The sequence below is a fragment of the Jaculus jaculus genome, chromosome 6 (genome assembly GCF_020740685.1).
Source record: "Jaculus jaculus isolate mJacJac1 chromosome 6, mJacJac1.mat.Y.cur, whole genome shotgun sequence".
Taxonomy (NCBI): Eukaryota; Metazoa; Chordata; class Mammalia; order Rodentia; family Dipodidae; genus Jaculus; species Jaculus jaculus.
Window position 1 is genome coordinate 162,030,131 of NC_059107.1, and position 18,570 is coordinate 162,048,700.

The 18,570-nt window shown below is 49.5% G+C and overlaps 1 protein-coding gene across 1 annotated transcript in view; it reads left to right on the top strand.

Moving 5' to 3' along the window:
* Positions 1–9,403: 9,403 nt before the first annotated feature.
* Fam118a (family with sequence similarity 118 member A) overlaps positions 9,404–18,570 on the top strand; it is a 33,065-nt gene continuing 23,898 nt past the window's right edge. The window contains exon 1 of the mRNA XM_045153413.1: positions 9,404–9,490. The gene's annotated coding sequence lies outside the window, so the exon portion shown is untranslated. The remainder of the gene's footprint in view (positions 9,491–18,570) is intronic.

The following is an 18,570-nucleotide window of genomic DNA, read 5'->3' on the forward strand; positions in this document are numbered from 1 at the left end:
GCCAAATTGTTTTTCAGAGTGATTGTACTTTTTATACAAGAAATAAAAAAAATAATTATAGAGTCACAGGAAGTTGGAAGAAATACTTTAATGTCCTGCTCGCCTGCACCTCCCCCCAGTATCTTGCGAAACCATGGCAATAATATTATCAAATCCAGGAAATTCGTCTTAGTGCTATCCACAGGCTAATTCAGAACCCATGCTTCACAAGCATTCATGTATGGGGGGACGAATAGCTTTTTGCAATGCTTTTAATTTTTATTTTAAATTTTATATTTATATCTACAAATAGAGACCAAGAGAGTATGGGCATGCCCTGGCCTCTTGCCACTGCAGCTTAACTCCAAATACATGCGCTACTTTGTGCATTTGGCTTACATGGGTACTGGAGAAATGAACTCAGGCTGTCAGGCTTTGGAAGCAAGTGCCTTTAACCACTGAGCCAGCCCTGTAATGGTCTTTTATTTTATTTTTTATTTATTTGAGAGCGACAGACAGAGAGAAAGAGGCAGAGAAGACAGAGAGAGAATGGGTGTATCAGGGCTTCCAGTCACGGCAAATGAGCTCCAGACACATGTGCCACCTTGTGCATCTGGCTTAGATGGGTATTGGGGAATCAAGCATTGAACCAAGATCCTTAAGCTTCATAGGCAAGCTACCTCTCCAGCCCGACCCCCTATTTTAAATCAGACCATGTGTAGAGGTCGGAGGACAACCTTGGCCGTTGGTCCTTGCCTTGCGCCTTCTTTGTTCTCCACCGTGTATGCCGGGCTAGGTGGCTGAGGACTCTCCTTTCGTCACCTCCCATCTCAGCATAGGCGCACACACAGAGCTCGCGGATGCTTGCTGCTACATGGGGCTTTGTGGGGGGTCCGGGGACCGGAGCTGGGGCTGTCACAGTGCCCAGCAAGTGCTTCCGCCCACAGAGCCACCTCGAGCCCCTCTGCAAGTTACCCCACAGCAAGCCTTGTGTCATGGCCACCGCCGTTCAGGTAAGGGCTGTCCATCACCACAGAGTGACTGTACTCAGTACTTCTCTTGTTGCTGGGCCAAAATATGTGACACAGACAGGTTTTTTTTTTAGATAGAGTCTCGCTCTAGCTCAGGCTGACCTGGAATTCACTATGTAGTCTCAGGGTGGCCTTGAACTCACGGTGATCCTCCTACCTCTGCCTCCCGAGGGCTGGGATTAAAGACATGCGCCACCACGCCCGGCTAGACAGTTTAAAAGTAAAAGAGGGCCAGAGCAAGACCCTATCTCGAAAAAACAAAACAAAAAAAAAAAAAAAAAAAGTAAAACACGTTCACAGTTTTGGAGATTTCAGTCCACGGCTCTTTCTCTGACTCAGGCCCAAGGTGAGGCAGGGCACTTAGGAGGTGGGAGCAAGGTGAGGGGGAGGCGAGGAAGCTGCGTGAGGACGTGGGGGGCTGGTGTCAGGGCAGACATATTCCCCAAGGGCTGTAGAACTAAGCCATCACAAGCCCACTCCTTGTCAACACCCTCCTTATATCATGCTTAATTTCCAAGTGAAGATAATAGCCATCCCACGCACAAGGGAAGCATACCATGCCTTCCTCCACAAGCACAGGGCAAAGCCCCTTGAGGAGTGCTTGCTCTCTAATACCCAGTAATTTAAACATAGATTTAGCAACACTTAACTACTGATCTTATTGCGACAAATAGTAATTGCATAGCAGAGAAATAGAGGAAAGAAAAACAAAGGCATCTGTGATGGCTAAGTTCTGTTATCATTGGAATCAAGGCCTGAGTGGGTCTGTGAGGGTATTTCCGAAGAAGTAACGAGGCAGGAGTCCTTCCTCCAGCGGGCGGCCCTGCGGATGGAGAACCACATACAAAGCAGCTCGTAGAGAACACAGGGAGGTTTGTCTCACTACCTGCTGCTCACGGCAATGTGCTTTCTAAAAAGTTTTATTTATTTATTTGCAAGCCAAGAAAGATGCAGAGAAGAGAGACAGACAGACAGAATGGGCGCACCAGGGCCTCCAGACACTGCATGCTGCTAACTTGAAATGCATCTTCCACTTTATGCATGTGGCTTTACGTGGGTACTGGGGACTCCAACTGGGGTTGTTAGGCTTTGAGGCAAGGGCCTTAACTGCTGAGCCATCTTCAGTCCCCTGGTGTGTGTTTTTGCACGTAGCTGCCCTTGCTACTTATTCATACAAGCATCTATCTTGCTTGTCTTTGAGCCCAGCTTCTTCAGCCTTCCAATGTGGACTGAAGACCCAGGCCTCTCCAGGAATCCTCCAGGTCACCAGTGGCAGATTGGTACTACATGGCACCCAGCCTCATGGACTGAGCAGCTACCGGCTTTTCAGACTCTCCAGCCTCTAGCCTGTTGGGCCTGTATCCTGTAAGCTAAGCCAATAAATCCCCCTTATCATACATATTCATTCTATCACTCCTCTTTCTCTAGAGAACCCTAACTGGCACAGATTGTAGTACCACGAGGGGGCTGTGCCCTATGATTGGGTGACTGAGGAGGAGTCTGGAGACTGACTTACAGATGGCTCTGCGTGCTAGGTTCCTCCCAGAAGTGGACAGCTGCAGCCTTATCTGGGACAGCTCAGAAGGACTGTGCTGAAGGGACATCTTCACAATGGGCGGTGCACATGGTTGTGCATTTTGCTTGGAAGAAAAAGAAATGGCCAGATGTGTGGTTATATGCGGATTCATGGGCTGTGGCTGATGGTTTGGCTGGGTGGTCTAGAACTTGGAACGAGCACAACTGGAAAAGTGGTGAGAAAGACGCTGGAGGAAGTTTGTAGATAGGTCTCTCTGAATGGGCAAAGATGTAAAGACATTTGTGTTTCATGACCTCTGCAGAGGATGAATTTAGTAACCAAGTAGATCAGATGACTTGCATAGGTAGCAGTCAGCCTCTCTCCCACCCCCAGCTAGTCCTGCAATTGCCACATTGGCCCATGGGTAAGGCGGCCATGGTGGCAGGAATGGAAGTTACCTATGATCTCAACAACATGGACTTCACTCACCAAGGCTGACCTGGCTAAAGCTGCTGCTGCGTGACAAACCTGCCAGCAGCAGAGACCAGCACTGAGTCCCCGATGTGGCAGCATTCCCCCGGGTGGCCACTCCCTGGCAAGCTGAAAACACCGAACCACTTCTTTGGTGGAAAGAGCAGTGCTTTGCCCTTACTAGAATAGACACTTATTGTGGGTATGGATTTGCCTTTTAAAAATACTTTTATTTTTATTTTTTTACTTGAGGAGAGAGAGAATATGGGCGGCCCAACAGGACCTCCAGCCACTGCAAACTCCAGACACATGTGCCACCTTGCACATCTGGCTTACATGGGTCCTGCATCCCAGAGTTCAGGATCTCAAGATGCAGCCTTTAACTGTTCAGAGTGTTAGCTTTTATTGGAAATAACCACATGATGTTTATATTAAAAATGGGATCAGGAGTTAAGCCACGAAATTACATACTGTTAAACATGGGGGGGTATTACAAGAAGTCATAAGGTTACATAGGTCACATAGGCGGAACTAAGGCAAGAAACATTCTATACTATGTAATCACAAAGATATTTAGAAACAAAGAGGTACAGGGAAGTCATGGTACATTGCAGAGGGATCATCCCATTCCTTAGGTAACAGTAAACACCTGCACTGCACAGAGGGATCATCATGTTCCCTAGGTGACAGTAAACACATGCCCTGCACAGAGGGATCATCCCATTCCTTAGGTGACAGTAAACACCTGCTCTGCACAGAGGAATCATCTTGTTCCTCAGCTAACAGCAAACACTTGAATCACACAGTGGGATCATCCCATTCCTTAGTAACAGTAAACACCTGCATCGCAGAGGGATCATCCTATTCCTTTCACATTCCATGTTCCAGTCCTATTTTGTTAAGAGTGTTTGTGCATATTTACACAAATGTTAAGTGTTAAATATTTTCAGCCCTTTTCATATGTCCCCCAAAGCTCTAACCCCTAGCAATCACAGTTCCGCTCTCCATCTCTACACTGTTATTTCAAAATGTTTATATAAGCTGGGTGTGGTGGCACATGCCTTTAATCCCAGCACTCAGAAGGCAGAAGTATGAGGATTGCCATGAGTTCGAGGCCACCCTGAGACTACATAGTGAATTCCAGGTCAGCTTGAGCTACAGGGAGACCCTACCTCCAAAAACCAAAAAAGAAAAAAAAAAAGGTTTATATAAACAGAATCATAAAGCATGTAACCTTTGATGTTGCTTTTTGTTCATGCAGTGGAATTTCCTTTATCACCTGTATGAAGCCTTTTTATTACTGAGAAATGTTCTGTAGTATCAGTGAGCCATAATTTGTTTATCCATTCACCCAGGGAAGGACACTGGGGTTGTTTCTTGCTTGGACTCTTCTCAATGCCCCTACTTAGGTACATTTGTAAGCACATTGCTCTCTTCACCTGAGCACGGTTTCTGTTGCAGTTCACTTCAGGTTGCTGTCACAAAGCACCCAACCAAAAGCAGATGATGGAAGGAAAGTTTATTTTGACTTATTGGCTTGAGGTGAAGCTCCATGATGGCAGAAAAAACGATAGCATGAGCAGAGGATAGACATCACCTCCTGGCCAACAGCAGAGAAGTGTGTGTAAACACTGACAGGGGAAGCTGGCTGTAACACCCATAGGCCCACCCCCAGCAATACATCACCTCCAGGAGGCTCCAATTCCCAAAATGCCATCATCAGCTTGGGACCTAGCATTCAGAACATGAGGTTATGGGGGAACACCTGACTCAAACCACCACAGTCTCCATCTCTCTGAGATAAATACACAAGACTGCGTGCTTACCGTTAAGGGAAACTGCCCAACTGGTTTCCAGAGCAGCTGACCATTTCATATTCCCACTGGCAACATCTGGTGCTGAAGTTGGGATCTAAATGTGTGTTAAAGGTCTGTTCTGCTGGGCATGGTGGTGCACACCTTTAATCCCAGTACTTGGGAGGCAGAGGTAGGAGGATCACCATGAATTCAAGGCCATCCTGAGTCTTGGGAAGTAGGGGAACTTGATGGGAGGTTTTAGGTCAATGAGGACACACCCTCAGCGACAGTGTGAACCCCCGGTCTCTTCCTCTTTGTCTCTTTTTTTGATTTCCTGACATGAGATTAATCATTTTTCTCTGTCATATTCATCCACCAAAATGTACTGTCCCCTCACCACTCTAGCCCAGGCTGGACCCCAAACTCATGGTGACCCTTTTACCTTGCCTCTGACCCCTGTGCTAGGATTAAAGGCATGTACCACAAAACTGGCTCCTGGGCAATTTTTGAGCCAGGAACTCCTTCAGTGGCATTCTCAGTTTAAGTGCTCTCCTTTCAAATTAATTACATACAGGTTTTTCAAGGTCAGGCCTCATGCTAGCCCAGAGTGACCAGAATTCACTTTGTAGTCTTGGGCTGGCCTCAACTCAGTGACCCTCCTACCTCTGCTTCCTGAGTGCTGAGATTAAAGGGGTGTCACCATGTCCAGCAGATTCAGAATGGGTACACCAGGGCCTGTAGCACTGCAAATAAACTCCAGATACGTGTGCCACTGTACACTGGAATCTCCCCCACTGCAGTGTGAAGAGGAGGGAAGTGCAACATCTATCACTTCACTGAAAGTCCTAGGTACATTTACATTTCTTATAGATATATGGATTATTTTCCATCTAAACTAATATAAACTAGAAACATTAAATATATGGTATCTGACTTTATGTGGGTACTGGGGAATCAAAGTGGGTCATTAGGCTTTTCAGGCAAGCACTTAACCACTGTGCCAACTCTCCAGCCCTAATTTACATTTTTTGCAAGGTGGCACCTTCAGTGGGTGGGGTTTTGCCCTCAAGGCCCTTCCTATTGTCCCATGTGGAGAATGCCTAAATGGGGCTAATGCCTTTCATGAGTACATCTTCTTTCACATCTTCCTTTGTTTGTATCCTTAAATTCACACACAATGATTTTTACCCAAACTGCATACTTTTCATGTCCTTCTGCTCCACTTGTTGCTCTTTCACTGTAGACCTGCATCTGAGCAGTAACCATGGCACCGCCTGGATGCTACCCTGTGTTCAGAGTTTCCTACCCCAAAGAAAGTAGTCTATTACTCTTGAGTTCAGACTCAAGCATGTTCTCAGGACACAGGCAGAATGAAGCCAAATGCTTTGTTACAAAGTCACATGGATGACTTTCTAGCCCAGTTCCTGATCATCCTTGTTCCACTCTGAAACCTTGTGAGATGCGCCTCCACATTTCCCTTGGCATTAGGGTCTTCCAAACTTCCACCCAGAGGGCCCATTAAGCTCTGCTTACAGCATTGTAGGAATTTTCTAGCCCAAAGTTCCAAATTCTTCCACATCCACTTCTCCTGAAAATCAGTTCTGGCTATCTTACCAGCTTCACAGTCCTTCCTGTCATCTGTCCAGAGCCAGCGTTCCTGTAAGAAAGTGATGTGCTGTGAGTGGGTGGAGGATTCACGATGTGGGTTCCTTTGTCGTTAGTGTTTACAGCTTGTATATGGAACATCACGTAGTGTGAGCACATGCAGGATTTGGTCTGTGTATGTCGGTAAGGTGTGATCTAAGGACCCAAGACCAGTGTCCATCCGACTTGTACATGGAGGCAGGGAACTATGCACCTGTGATGTGGGGCTTTTCATGGATGCAATCAAGACACAGCTTAATCCCTAGGAAGGAAGTACCACCATGCAGTCCCTATTGTTTTACAATGCCATAACCAGTGCAGCAGACAGCCTCGGGTTCGCTGAGATGAACGTTCAGACCAGGCACGGTTATGGAGGAAGGGATTTATTGAAGCTTACAGATCCAGGGAACATTCCCTAATGGCAGAAGAAGCTGGCCTGCCTTCACAGGACCAAACACAGAGAAAAGCACAAGCCTAAAAAGCCAAAAGCCACACAGCACAACACACTCCAGCAACTCCAGCTAGGCACACTTTGCCTATCTTTAGATTGAAATCTCAAACCCACCACCACACCTTAAGATCCACCCAGTGACACTGCCTCCAGCCAGGTGGTTTCAGATGCAAACTACAGAGTAATAAAACACTGAATATATTGGGGGCCATCTATTCAAACCACCACACCCAACTTGTCAGTTCTCTTCTTTATGTCTGCACAAGCTGTATTGTAGCCAGATTCTAGCAATGATTCCAAGCAGATGCCCTTTCCAGCTTGGATAACTTAAGTCCTCTGACTCTGTTTATTAGTATTGGGGGGGGAACTGTAGAGTCATGTACCATGTTGTGCATCTAGTTTTAGGTGGGTCCTGAGGAACTGAATATGGACTGGAAGGCTTTGTGGGCAAGTGTCTAACTGCTGAGCAATCTCCTCAGCCCCAGGGCCTCCAGCCAGTGCAAACAAACTCCAGATGCATGCACCACTTTGTGCATCTGGCTTTATGTGGGTCCTGAGGAATTGAGCAAAGGCTGTCAGGCCTTGCAAGCAAGTGCCTTTAACTGCTGAGCTATCTACCCAGCCTGAGACTCATTTTTGAGTACACGCCTATCTTCATATTTGTTCCACACACCTGAATGAGTACAACTGCATCACACTGGCTCCTTGCTGTGGCCACCTTATCTGCCGAGAATGGACACAGTGGCTAGGGCCCAGCACCGGCTAGTGATTTTTCCACAGCCTCCTCCTCTTTATAAAAGTCATAGAGATCTGTACTTGCCCAAGCACGAGGTGCTGAGCTGCTCTCATGCATGCAGGGAAGTCACTGTTCCTACGGTGTCCCTTTTGTGGGCCTTGTCCTTGTAAGGTGCTTGACCAGAGGTTGTTGGGTGCAGGGCCCGAGACTTCAAGCCTGTGTCTGCCATAGGCTGCTCTTTGCTGAAGGGCTTGATTAAGTGGGCTCCACAACTCAACCCTGGACCTTGGAGGGCACACCATGGTGATGGTGGTGGTAATGTCTGTACCCTGGACCAGAACTCTACAGGACTTGGACCACAATGTTCAATTTGGCAAAATCCTTGCTGGGGGAGAGAAGCAACCCTAGGGCAGGGCCCACGTCATACACAGGCTCAGGACTAACACTCAGTGCAGGGCCTTGGGAACTGAACTGTGTATTTAAGTTGTACAGTCTCAGGGCTGGGAGCCACAACCAGTGGGGGTTCAATGAATGGGCTGCCATCGCCACTACAAGCTCCTGGTGCGACAGTCTCCTCTGCTCTTAAAAACTGAGGTAAGAGGATTGGAGAGATGGCTTAGTGGTTAAGGCACTTGCCTGCAAAGCCTAGGTACCCAGGTTCAATTCCTCAGTACCCACGTAAGACAGATGCACAAGGTGGCACATGTGTCTGGAGCTCTTTTGTAGTGGCTAGAGGTCCTGGCATGCCCATGTTCTATCTCTCCCTCCCTCTTTCTGTCAAGTAAATAGCTTAAGTATTTTTTAAAAACTGAGGTAACAGTGATGGCACCTTTGCCTCCGGGTCATCTTGATGACTAAAAAGCTCAGGTAGGTAGGTGCCAGGCATAGCAAGGGAAAGCTGAAATACACAAAATGCAATTTCCTTGTGGAGTGGCTGAAGGCGGGAGGGACATTAACCACCAACTTTAAACCCATCCGAAGAAAAAGGTGCGAAGGAGACAGGAAGTAGACATGCACTGTGCCTTGGGCAGGGCGGGGCGGGGCGGGGCGGGGCAGGTGGGCCCTGGAAGGCTGGGAAGAGGAAGCGGCTTCTGATCCAACCCGGTTTTATTTAGAGAAAAGCGAGAAGTGGGTCCCGGGAGGCCGAAGGCTCCCCCGCAGCGGCGTGCAGAGCCCACCCACGCAGGATCCCTCGGCCCTGGGTTCGCCCGACGCGGAACCTGCACACAGGCGCACGGAGAGCGGCGACCCGAGCCTTGGAAGAGCGGGAAGCTGCGGAGGGACGCGTGCCCAGGCCTCGGGCCCGGCCGACGTCGGGGACCCCAGCACGCCCAGGTACCAACCGCGGTGCGAGGAGGGGAGAGCGTCCCGAGGGTGATGCCGCCGGGACGAGCACTCTGTAGCGGCAGCAAGCAGGGCCGAAGCCAGCCTGGGCCTTGCGGACGGAGGGACGCGGCCCCTCGGCCAGGCGAGGAAACCCAGGACCCGCGGAGGCCGAGCGCCCGCGAGGACGTCCGCGCTGGCCGTGCACGCGCCTGCGCCCGGGGGGCGGGGCGAGTCTGACTCCGCCCACTAGGGGCGGGGCCCTGGCGGCCGCGGGGCCGTAGGCTTCGGGGCGGAACCTTCGCGCGGCGAGGGCGCGCGCGCGGGGGAAGGCATTGCGGGGGCGCTGCCGGCGAGCTGGGAGGCTGGGCGGCGGGCCGAGCTCCTCGCGGTGCGCGCGCAGTCCTCCTCCGCGCACGGCCCCGCGGCCCCACCCGGCCCGAGGGCGCGCGGCCGCCGAGACTCCCGGGTGGGGGGGCGGCCGGCCGGGGAGAGGAGGCGGTGAGAGCGCGAGCCCACTCCGGCATCTCCGCGGCGCCGCAGGTGAGGAGGCGGTGGGGCTCCCCTCCTGGAGCCCCTGGGTAGCCCCAGGACCCCGGAGCCTCCCTCACCTTTCCCTCGGGACCCCTGCCCCGGAGATCCCCGGCATACACCCTGATCCTGACACCTTCCACGTCCGCGGCCACCTGTGGTCCAGACAGCCTTCCAGACCCTGGAAACCCCCGACCCTACGGGATTTCCCCTAAACTCTTGTGACGACTACCCCCCCCCCCCGCAACCTCAGCGACTTCAGTTCCTGAGATTCTCAAGGTTCTTTGAGGACCTATCCTCCAAGGTCTCCCTGGATGCCCCTGGCCTGGCCAGTGGACTCCCCACCTTCCCTGGGTGGAAGCCTTCAGTGCCATCTCTCCTAGCATCTTCTATCCCTGGGGTTCCCCTTCTGTCTGTCTATGCCACTTGCCCTAAGACATTTGTCTCCCCCCACCTGCTGCTCCCCTTTACTCAAACGAGAGGTCCATAGACTGGCCTTGCGGCTTCCATGAAAGTATTTAAGAGGTTTGTGAATTCTTAACAATCACAAAATAAATAGAACCGTGTAAGATCACCAGAGGGCCACCTATGATCAAACGTGGGGGGGGGGGGTTGCGATTTGGGGCTCAGCGTGAAATGTTCGTGGTTCCATGGAGGCCAGCTCCCAGCACTCTGGTGAGTCTCACATGGTTCAAAGGAACAGAACTGAGGAGAGAGGGAGCTGGGTAAATGATGGTTTTTTACGCTGTCTCATCTGAATTGTTTTGAATGCATAATAGGTTCTCTTACCACACACACTGGCTCTGGCAGACCAGAGCCCTTCTATTGAGGGCTAGGCAGTGGTAGAGAAAGAACTTGGTTACCAAAGCCTAGCCGATTGGCAGGTAGCATCCTAAAGGGCCATCTTTTTGGGATGCTGATTTGGGGGTAGTTTATATAGCAGTGAGCACGATCTGTGGGCGACTCCTTGCAGGTGGAGGAATGGAGCCAAGTGATGCACATCTGGTTTTAATGTCAGGAGATGCTTTTCGGTTCTGGAAAGCTTTAGAATAAAGGTCTATCATTTCCTCAGGCTATTCTTGTCACTGACAAGCAGTTCTTGACGTATTACACAATGGACAGCCTGGAAGGGATAGATGATGTTTCCAAAGCGCAGTTATGAAATAAAACATAGTTCTCCTGGTCATTGTAGGTGACAGGCAGGTGAGATTAAACGGGCCCAGGGTTTGGCGTCAGTACTAGGGCAGGGGTGCCGAAGGCAGAGGACACACTTCCCCAGCCAAATTATATGGTGGTAACAGCAGTGGCCTTGAATGTCACTGGAGTTGGATGGGACTGTTGAGAAGGCATAAGGACTGAGGAGGAGGGGTAGGTAACAGTTGAATAGATTCTTGAGAAGCTTTTCAGTCCATTTCAGGCAAAGGGGCAGTTAAGTATGTGGAAAGGCAGAGAAGCCAGCCCAACATAGCAGATCATGAAGACTTGAAGCGTGGCTGGCACTGACTCGAGGAGGAAGTCACAGTGGGGAGATTCAGCCCCCCACATTCTTCAAGCCTTTGCTCAATGGCTAATCATAGATGATAAGGCATGAGGATGGAAGATAGGATGGCTGAGTTGGTGGGAGGAAGTTGAGGAAATGTTTCTAGTAAGACCAGGATGGGAGAGATTGGGAATTCTGCTGAGCACAGGTTTGAGAGGGAAGTGCTGAGGAATGGGTCCAAGAGCCTCGCCAGGACCCCTGGTTGAGCCCCCATGCAGAAACGAGGAGTGGAAGGCCGTCGAAGATCTTCCAGAGGGAGTGAAGTGACCTGGCTGTGGTGGGGAGGCTGAAGGAAGCAAGACCGCATGAAAGGTGGGGGTGGGGTGGGGGGGCTCCTAGTGCTTGACGAGGCTGAAAGCCCAGGACCAGCAGACGGTCAGGTGGGAACTGTGTAGGTGAAGTTTTGTCCCCGTGCTCGCAGGGCCTGTGGGCGTGCCTGGCAGCGTCTTCAGGGGACAGTGTGTCTGCCCGCCAGCCAAGTCGCTGTAGGCGGCGCTTTACGTGAGGCAGTGAAGAGGCCAATGATTTGAGGTCAGCTGGGGTGGGGGAGGCTTGCAGGAAATGGAAAATGATTTAAGGGAGACACGTCCGGATTTGTCAGCAGAGTCCGTGAGGCAGGTGTGTCCAGACAGGTGAGGCTTTAAGGAAGCTTTCGCAGACTATGGATTAGAGCCCTTAGGGAGAACTATGCACAGGACTTTGCTGAGCCTGGACCAGGCTGAGGGAGAGGGAGAGCCAGAGATACATAGCCCAGTTCGGAAGGATTTTCTGTGGCAGTGCTTTGTGGCAGTGTCATCCAGGATGCCAGCTACATGTGGCTGGCAGGCACTTAAGAGACGAATAGAGTGACAGGTTTGATCCTTGTTGGACCAAATTTTAATGATTTCAGTTCCCTTACACCTGTTCTTTCCAGTGTTACCCCACTTACTGCTTCCAAGTCCCCTGGGAGGTGCATGCTCTTGGTCTCTTTATGCTTCAGGGAACAGGCCAGGGAGGGAGTTGGGTGGGCGGGCAGTCAGCAGTACCCTGCTACTTGTTGCCAGGGGTTTCTGACCGCGGTCCCGCAGCTCAGTCCTCCGCTGTCGCTTTCTCCCTTTGGCCTCCCTTAGCTGTGCTGTTGCGGTTAACGAGGGCACTGGTGTGACACGCCAGCCGAGACCAGACAGCGTGGGCGCTGGTGGGTTTGCTGTGCCTTCCCTGACTGCAGTATTTCTGGGGAGGGCTGGAGGGTGAGCAAGCCTACCTGGGTCCCAGAGGTGGGAATGAGAGCCTGAGACAGAGATTTGGGGTCACAGCGCCCAGGGTAGCATCTAGGACCTGAGGGCAGCAGTGAGTTTATAGTTTCTTCCTAACTCCTGTGTGTGTGTGGGGAGGTGGGGGGTGGTTACCAAGGCACTGTTTTCCCTCAGAAAAATGAGGGAATTAGAGCCAGGTGTGGGAGTGCATGCCTTTAATCCCAGCACTCAGGAGGCAGAGGTACGACAATTGCCATGAGTTCGAGGCCACCCTGAGACTACATAGTGAATTCCAGGTCAGCCTGGGCTACACTGAGACCCCACCTCAAAAAAAAAAAAAAAAAGAAAAGAAAAGAAAATGAGGGGATTGGTGTCACATAAGCTTTAAGATTCCCTCCAGGCCTGGGTAGGCGCTGTGACTCAGGTGGTAGAATGTTTGCATGAAGCCCTGTGCTTGATCCCCAAAAGCTGAATGTGCCTATAATTTCAGCACTTAGGAGGTACAGGCAGGAGGATCAGGAATTCAGGGTTATCCCTGGCTACAAAGTGAGTTTGTAGCCAATGTGTGACATATTAAAAAAAAAGTTCTTTTGTCCTTTGGCTTTGTAATTTAATTTTCATCAGTCTATACATTCTATCTGTGAATCTGCTGGGTCTGGGTAAATGCTGGGAGATCCTTTGGCTCCAGTTTTGGGGGGATGTCTTAGCATCACTGGCTTATCAGTAAGTACAACTACCTGAGCCATGGGGTATCTCACATCTGGTGGGCAGACTAAAACAGTGAGTACTTTGTGGATGTTAGGTCCTCAGTAAAATATCAGTTCTTGGCCTGTAGACATGGCTTAGGGTTAAAGCACTTGCCTGTGAAGCCTAAGGACCCAAGTTCTATTCCCCAGTACCCATTTAAGCCAGATGCACAAGGTGGTACATGTGTCTGGAGTTCATTTGTGGTGGCTAGAGGCCCCGACACACCCACTCTCTTTTTCTCTATCTGCCTTTCTCTCTCTCAAATCAATCAAACGCTTTAACCGCTAAGCCATCTTCTCCAGCCGCCAGTTGTTGATTTTACTTTGTTTGTTTTGTTTTTGTGTCTTGTAGTCCAGGCTGAACTAGTTGAACTTGAACTTCCTATGATGCAGCTGAGTATGATTTTGAACTTTTAATCCTCCTTGCTCCCCCCGCCCCCGCCATGCTGGGATTTAGGCACATGTCACCATGCCTGGCTAATGTTACCTTTTTAAAAAAATTTATTTAGTTTAATTCATTTATTTGAAAGAGAGAAGCAAATAGAGAATGGACACACCAGGATCTCTAGCTTCTGTAAACAAACTCCAGACACATGTGCCACCTTGTGTAGCTGGCTTTATGTGGGTACTGAGGAACTAAACCTGGGTTCTTTGGCTTTGCCAGGCAGTTCCTTAACCATTAAGCCATCTCTCCAGCCCTAATGTTACCTTTTCAGTGATTGGTGTTTTTACATGTTCTTATTACTGGTAGGCTTTTCTGTTTCTGTTTCTTTTCTCTTTCTTTTTTTTGGTTTGAGGTAGGATCTCACTCTAGCTCAGGCTGACCTGGAACTTACTCTGTAGTCCAAGGCTGGCCTCAAACTCACAGTGATCCTCCTACCTCTGCTTTCTGAGTGCTGGGATTAAAGGTGTGTGCTCCCATGCCTGGCTGCTGTTTTTTTTTTTTTTTAATTTTTATTAGAATTTTCCATGATTATAAAAAAAATCACATGTTAATTCCCTGGCTGCTCTTTCTTAAAGTGTTTTTGGGGGGGGGTTGGTTTTTTTGTTAGCACCATTCTTTAAAGGCGCTGTGGCGTATTTTTTTTCTCAATTTTTATTAAGATTTTCCATGATTATAAAAAATATCCCATGGTAGTACCCCCCCCCACATTTTTCTCTTTGAAATTCCATTCTCCATCTTATCCCTCCCATCTCAATCAGTCTTTTATTTTGATGTCATGATCTTTTCCTCCTCTTATGATGGTCTTGTGTAGGTAGTGTCAGGCACTGTGAGGTCATGGATATCCAGGCCATTTTGTGTCTGGAGGAGCATGTTGTAAGGAGTCATACCCTTCCTTTGGCTCTTACATTCTTTCCGCCACCTCTTCCACATTAGACCCTGAGCCTTGGAAGGTGTGATTGAGATGTTACTCAATACTCCAGTCACTTCTTTCCAGCACCATGATGCCTTCTGAGTCATCCCAAGGTCACTGCCATCTGAAAAGAGAAGGTTCTCTACCCAAAGTGAGAGTAGCATTAATATAAGGGTATGATATTAAGAGACGTGCTTACTGGGCAGTTTGATAAGCATAGTATATACATTTTTCCAGACATCAGTAGATGTTACACCCCCAGGGCTCATGACTATCCCCATTTTAAGTTTTCAGTATCAGGGATGTATTCTCCCCCATGGAGTGGGCCTCCAGTCCAATTGGAGGACAGTTGGTTTCTACCATGACAGACTCTTAAGTTTTCTTAAAAAATATTTTATTTATTTATTTGAGAGAGAAAGAGACTAGCAAGCCAGGGCCTCCAACCACTGCAAATGAACTACAGATATATGTGCCACCTTGTGTATCTGGCTTATGTGGGTCCTGGGGAGTTGAGCCAGGGTCCTTAGGCTTTGCAGACAGATGCCTTAACTGCTAAGCCATCTTTCCAGCCCAATCTTTTATTTTTATTTATAAGAGAGAGAGGGAGAATGGGCACACCAGGACCTCCAGCCTCTAAACAAACTCCAGACACATGCACCAGCTTGTGCATCTGGCTTACGTGGGTACTGGGGAATTGAGCCTGGGTCCTTTGGCTTTGCCAGCGAGCTCCTCAACTGCTAAGCCAGCTCTCCAGCCCTGTTTCTTAATTTGGATGCACAGGTGTCAGTGGCATGGTGTGGAGTGCTCCCTTTCAGCAACCAGTCTACACGTGCAGATTGTCACAAAAGAAGCAGGTTTCTGCTGTCACTCACTCTAGCTGAGTGAGAATGCTGGGTCCTGGAACTGCTGATGATCCTCCTGCCGCAGCCTCTTTATTACTGTGTAACCGGTGTGAACCAGCATGCCTGGCTTTGTTTTCTATAATTCATCCTGAAGGTTCTTTATTACTGGTAGTGGATGCAATTCAGTTTTCTCAGGACTGTGGTGTTCTGTTGACTCCGAGTTGAGGTGGGACGGTGGCGTGCTGAGGGCCGGGACAGGGCTGGAAGGCGCGTGCTCCAGGGCCCTGGTCTTCCACATCTGCCTGGCACAGTTGAAATGCGACTGCTCCCTTTCCTTTCCTTTTTGTTTTTGAGAACGAGTTTTGCTATGTAGTCTAGGCTGGCCTAGAACTCACTATGTAGATCATGCTGGCCTCAAACTTGCAGTAATCTTCCGGCTTCCCAAAAGCTGAGCTTTCATTTCAGACCTTAGGGCCCATCCTGATTGTTCAGATTAGATTCAGTCGATACTTCCCACTTCTGTCTCCTGGAGTGACACACTTATGGGCCATTCTGGGGCTGGGGAGATGGCTCAGTGAATTAAGCACGTGTAGCACCCAGGTGTCCTGAGTGCCTGATCCTCAGAAAGCAGCTGTGGAGTTCTGCAGTCCCAGCTGACCGACAGCAAGAAGGGAGGCACGGCTGGAATGTCAAGGAAGCTCACAAAAGGAGTGGTGAACAGGACACCCTGAGCCAAATGAGGTGGAAGGTGAGAACTGACCTGAAAGGTGCCCTTTGACCCCCACGTGTTCACTGTGCCATGTGCAAGTGTGTGCGTGTGCACATGTGTGCACGCACACGCACACACACACAAACTAAAAAGTAACCATTACTCAGAGAGAGTGTTGACGGATTAGTGACTGTGGTTGAAACAGGGTGTTACCTGGCTGGTGCTGACTTTGGGGAATTTCAAGGTCCACACTTGGTTTTTTGTGGTTCTGAGGATCAAATCCAGCGCCTCCTGTGTGCTAGGTAAGTAAGTGGGCTCTGCCGAGCTGCATCCTGAGCTCTCTTAAAGTCCACATTGGGTGATGCTGCCACACACTTACTTGCCCACTTGCTTATAAATGTGGTGCCCACCAGTCCTGTTGGGAAAAGGAAGTAGATGTGAGCATCTGTCTGCCTTCCTTCAGTGTAATGGTGGCATGCAGCTGCGACTGAACTCCCTTGGGTTGTGTGCATATTGGAACCCGGGGCTTGAAGTATGCGGACAGGCCTTCTGGTGAGCTGTGTCCTTGCCCCTAGAAGCTCATAGGATTATTGTAGGAAGAAATAAAGTTGTTTCTAACGAAGTTTTGAGACTCCCATAGACTTAGGCACTTTAATTTGCTGTGCTTGTTAAATAAATGCATAGTTTGTAATAGAAGGTGACTAATTTAGGTTTTTGTTATTTTTAAAAAATGTGTGTGTGTGTTGGCCAAGAGGACAATCTAAGGTGTCTTTCTCAAGAAAGTGGCCCACCCTTTTTTTTTTGAGACAGGGTCTCTCACTGGCCTGGAACTCACCAGGTGTTAGGGTAGACTGGTGGTCAGTGAGCCCAGGGGTCACTACCTGTCCCTCTAACTGTTGAGATTATAAGCTTGCAGCTTTTGTTTTTTGGAAACAGGATCTTAATCTAGCCCAGGCTTACCTGGAACTCCCCTGTAGCCCAGGCTAGCCTTGAACTCATGGTGATCCTCCTACCTCACTTCACAAGCGCTGGTATTAAAGGTATGCATCACCATGCCTGGCACATGCAGCATTTTTAAAAAGGTTTTATTTATTAGAGACAGAGAAGGAGAGGGAGAGAGAAAGCAGGAGAGAATGGGCACGCCAGGGCCTCTAGCTGCTCCAGATGCATGTGCCACCATAGTGCATCTGGCTTACGTGGGACCTAGAAAATCGAACCTGGGACCTTAGGCTTCACAGGCACGCACCTTAACTGCTGAGCCGTCTCTGTAGCCCACATGCGGCATTCTCATGCGGGCTCTGGAGCTGGCACTTCGGCCTTCGTGCTCACAAGGCCAGCACTACGCCCACTGAGCCACAGTCTTAGCCCATCGTGCCACCGAACAGTCAGCACTGCTGCTCCTCCATGCCCAAGCTTTATGGGCATTCTTCTGACCCACCTGACTTGCTCTGGGCCTCTTTCTCTACCCTCTGCTCTCTGGGTAGTGTAGAACAGCAGTGGTGGGGACCCTTTCTGTCAGGAGCCTCTTATATAGCCTGTGCTGGGCCTGGATCAGCAAGCTTCCCACTGGCCACACTTGGTGGCTCAGGCAGTGTCCTTGGACCTGACCTGAGTGGTCCAAAGCAGCCTTGCTCCCGTTGGGTGGTTGGGGAATGGTGTCCACTCTTAGCCAGGCTGTGCTGTGGCTCTTACCCTCCCCGAGGCTGGATTTGGCTTTACAAGGCTGTGTTGCAGAGGACAAGCTCCTCTGTCCAGGCACTTGTCAGACTTGTTGATGTGGCGGTGGCCAAAAACATCACAAGAATAAGGCCAAAGTCAGTGTGAGGATCTCTACTGACTGTCAACCTGACAGGACCTAGAATCTCCTGTGAGGGGCTTCCTAGATTAGGTTAGCCTCTGGGGCTCCGTGGGTGGGGGTTAACTTGATAATGTTAATTGAGGGGGGAAGCTCCATCTTAACTATGAGTGGCACCATTTCATGGGCCAGGGTTCTGGGCTGTATGGAAGAAAGAGGGCCGAGCAATGGCATTCATCATTTTCTGTTTCCTTACTGTGGACTTAAAGTGACTAGTTGCCTTAAGCTCCTGCCACCATGCCTTCCTTCCATAATAGACTGTAACCTTGAATTGTCAGCTGACATAAATCCTTCCCTTCAACTGTTTGTTTTTTTTTAAGGTATTTTGCCTCAGCAAGGAGAAGGATAACAAGCAGGTGTGGGTGTCCCGAGGCCTGATGGGGTTGTGAGTAATTACCCCAGTTGGCTAGAGACTTGGGGATTTGACTTGCTAGTTGTATGAAGACAACCATTCTGCTCTGTAGTTGTCATACTTTGGGCTTTGATGAATATTTATTTACTGTGAGATGCTAAGCAATAAAAAAGTAAGGCACTCTAGCTACTGTATGACTAGTGTGTAAAATAGTTGTAATCTCGTATTTTAAGCACAGAACATCCTGGCAAGACTTTGGTTAACAGCTTTGGAGGACAGGAACTGCCTATGAATCTGCCTGATTTTGCTTTTAGAAAATGCTGATAGGTTTTTATGAAAACACACACACAAAACAGGTTGCTATGATGTCTTGGCTTTGGGCCTGCAAACTGCTGACGACATGGTCACCAAGGAAACTGAAAGATGCAGCCTCTGAAAGGTCTCTGAAGGGTTTCATT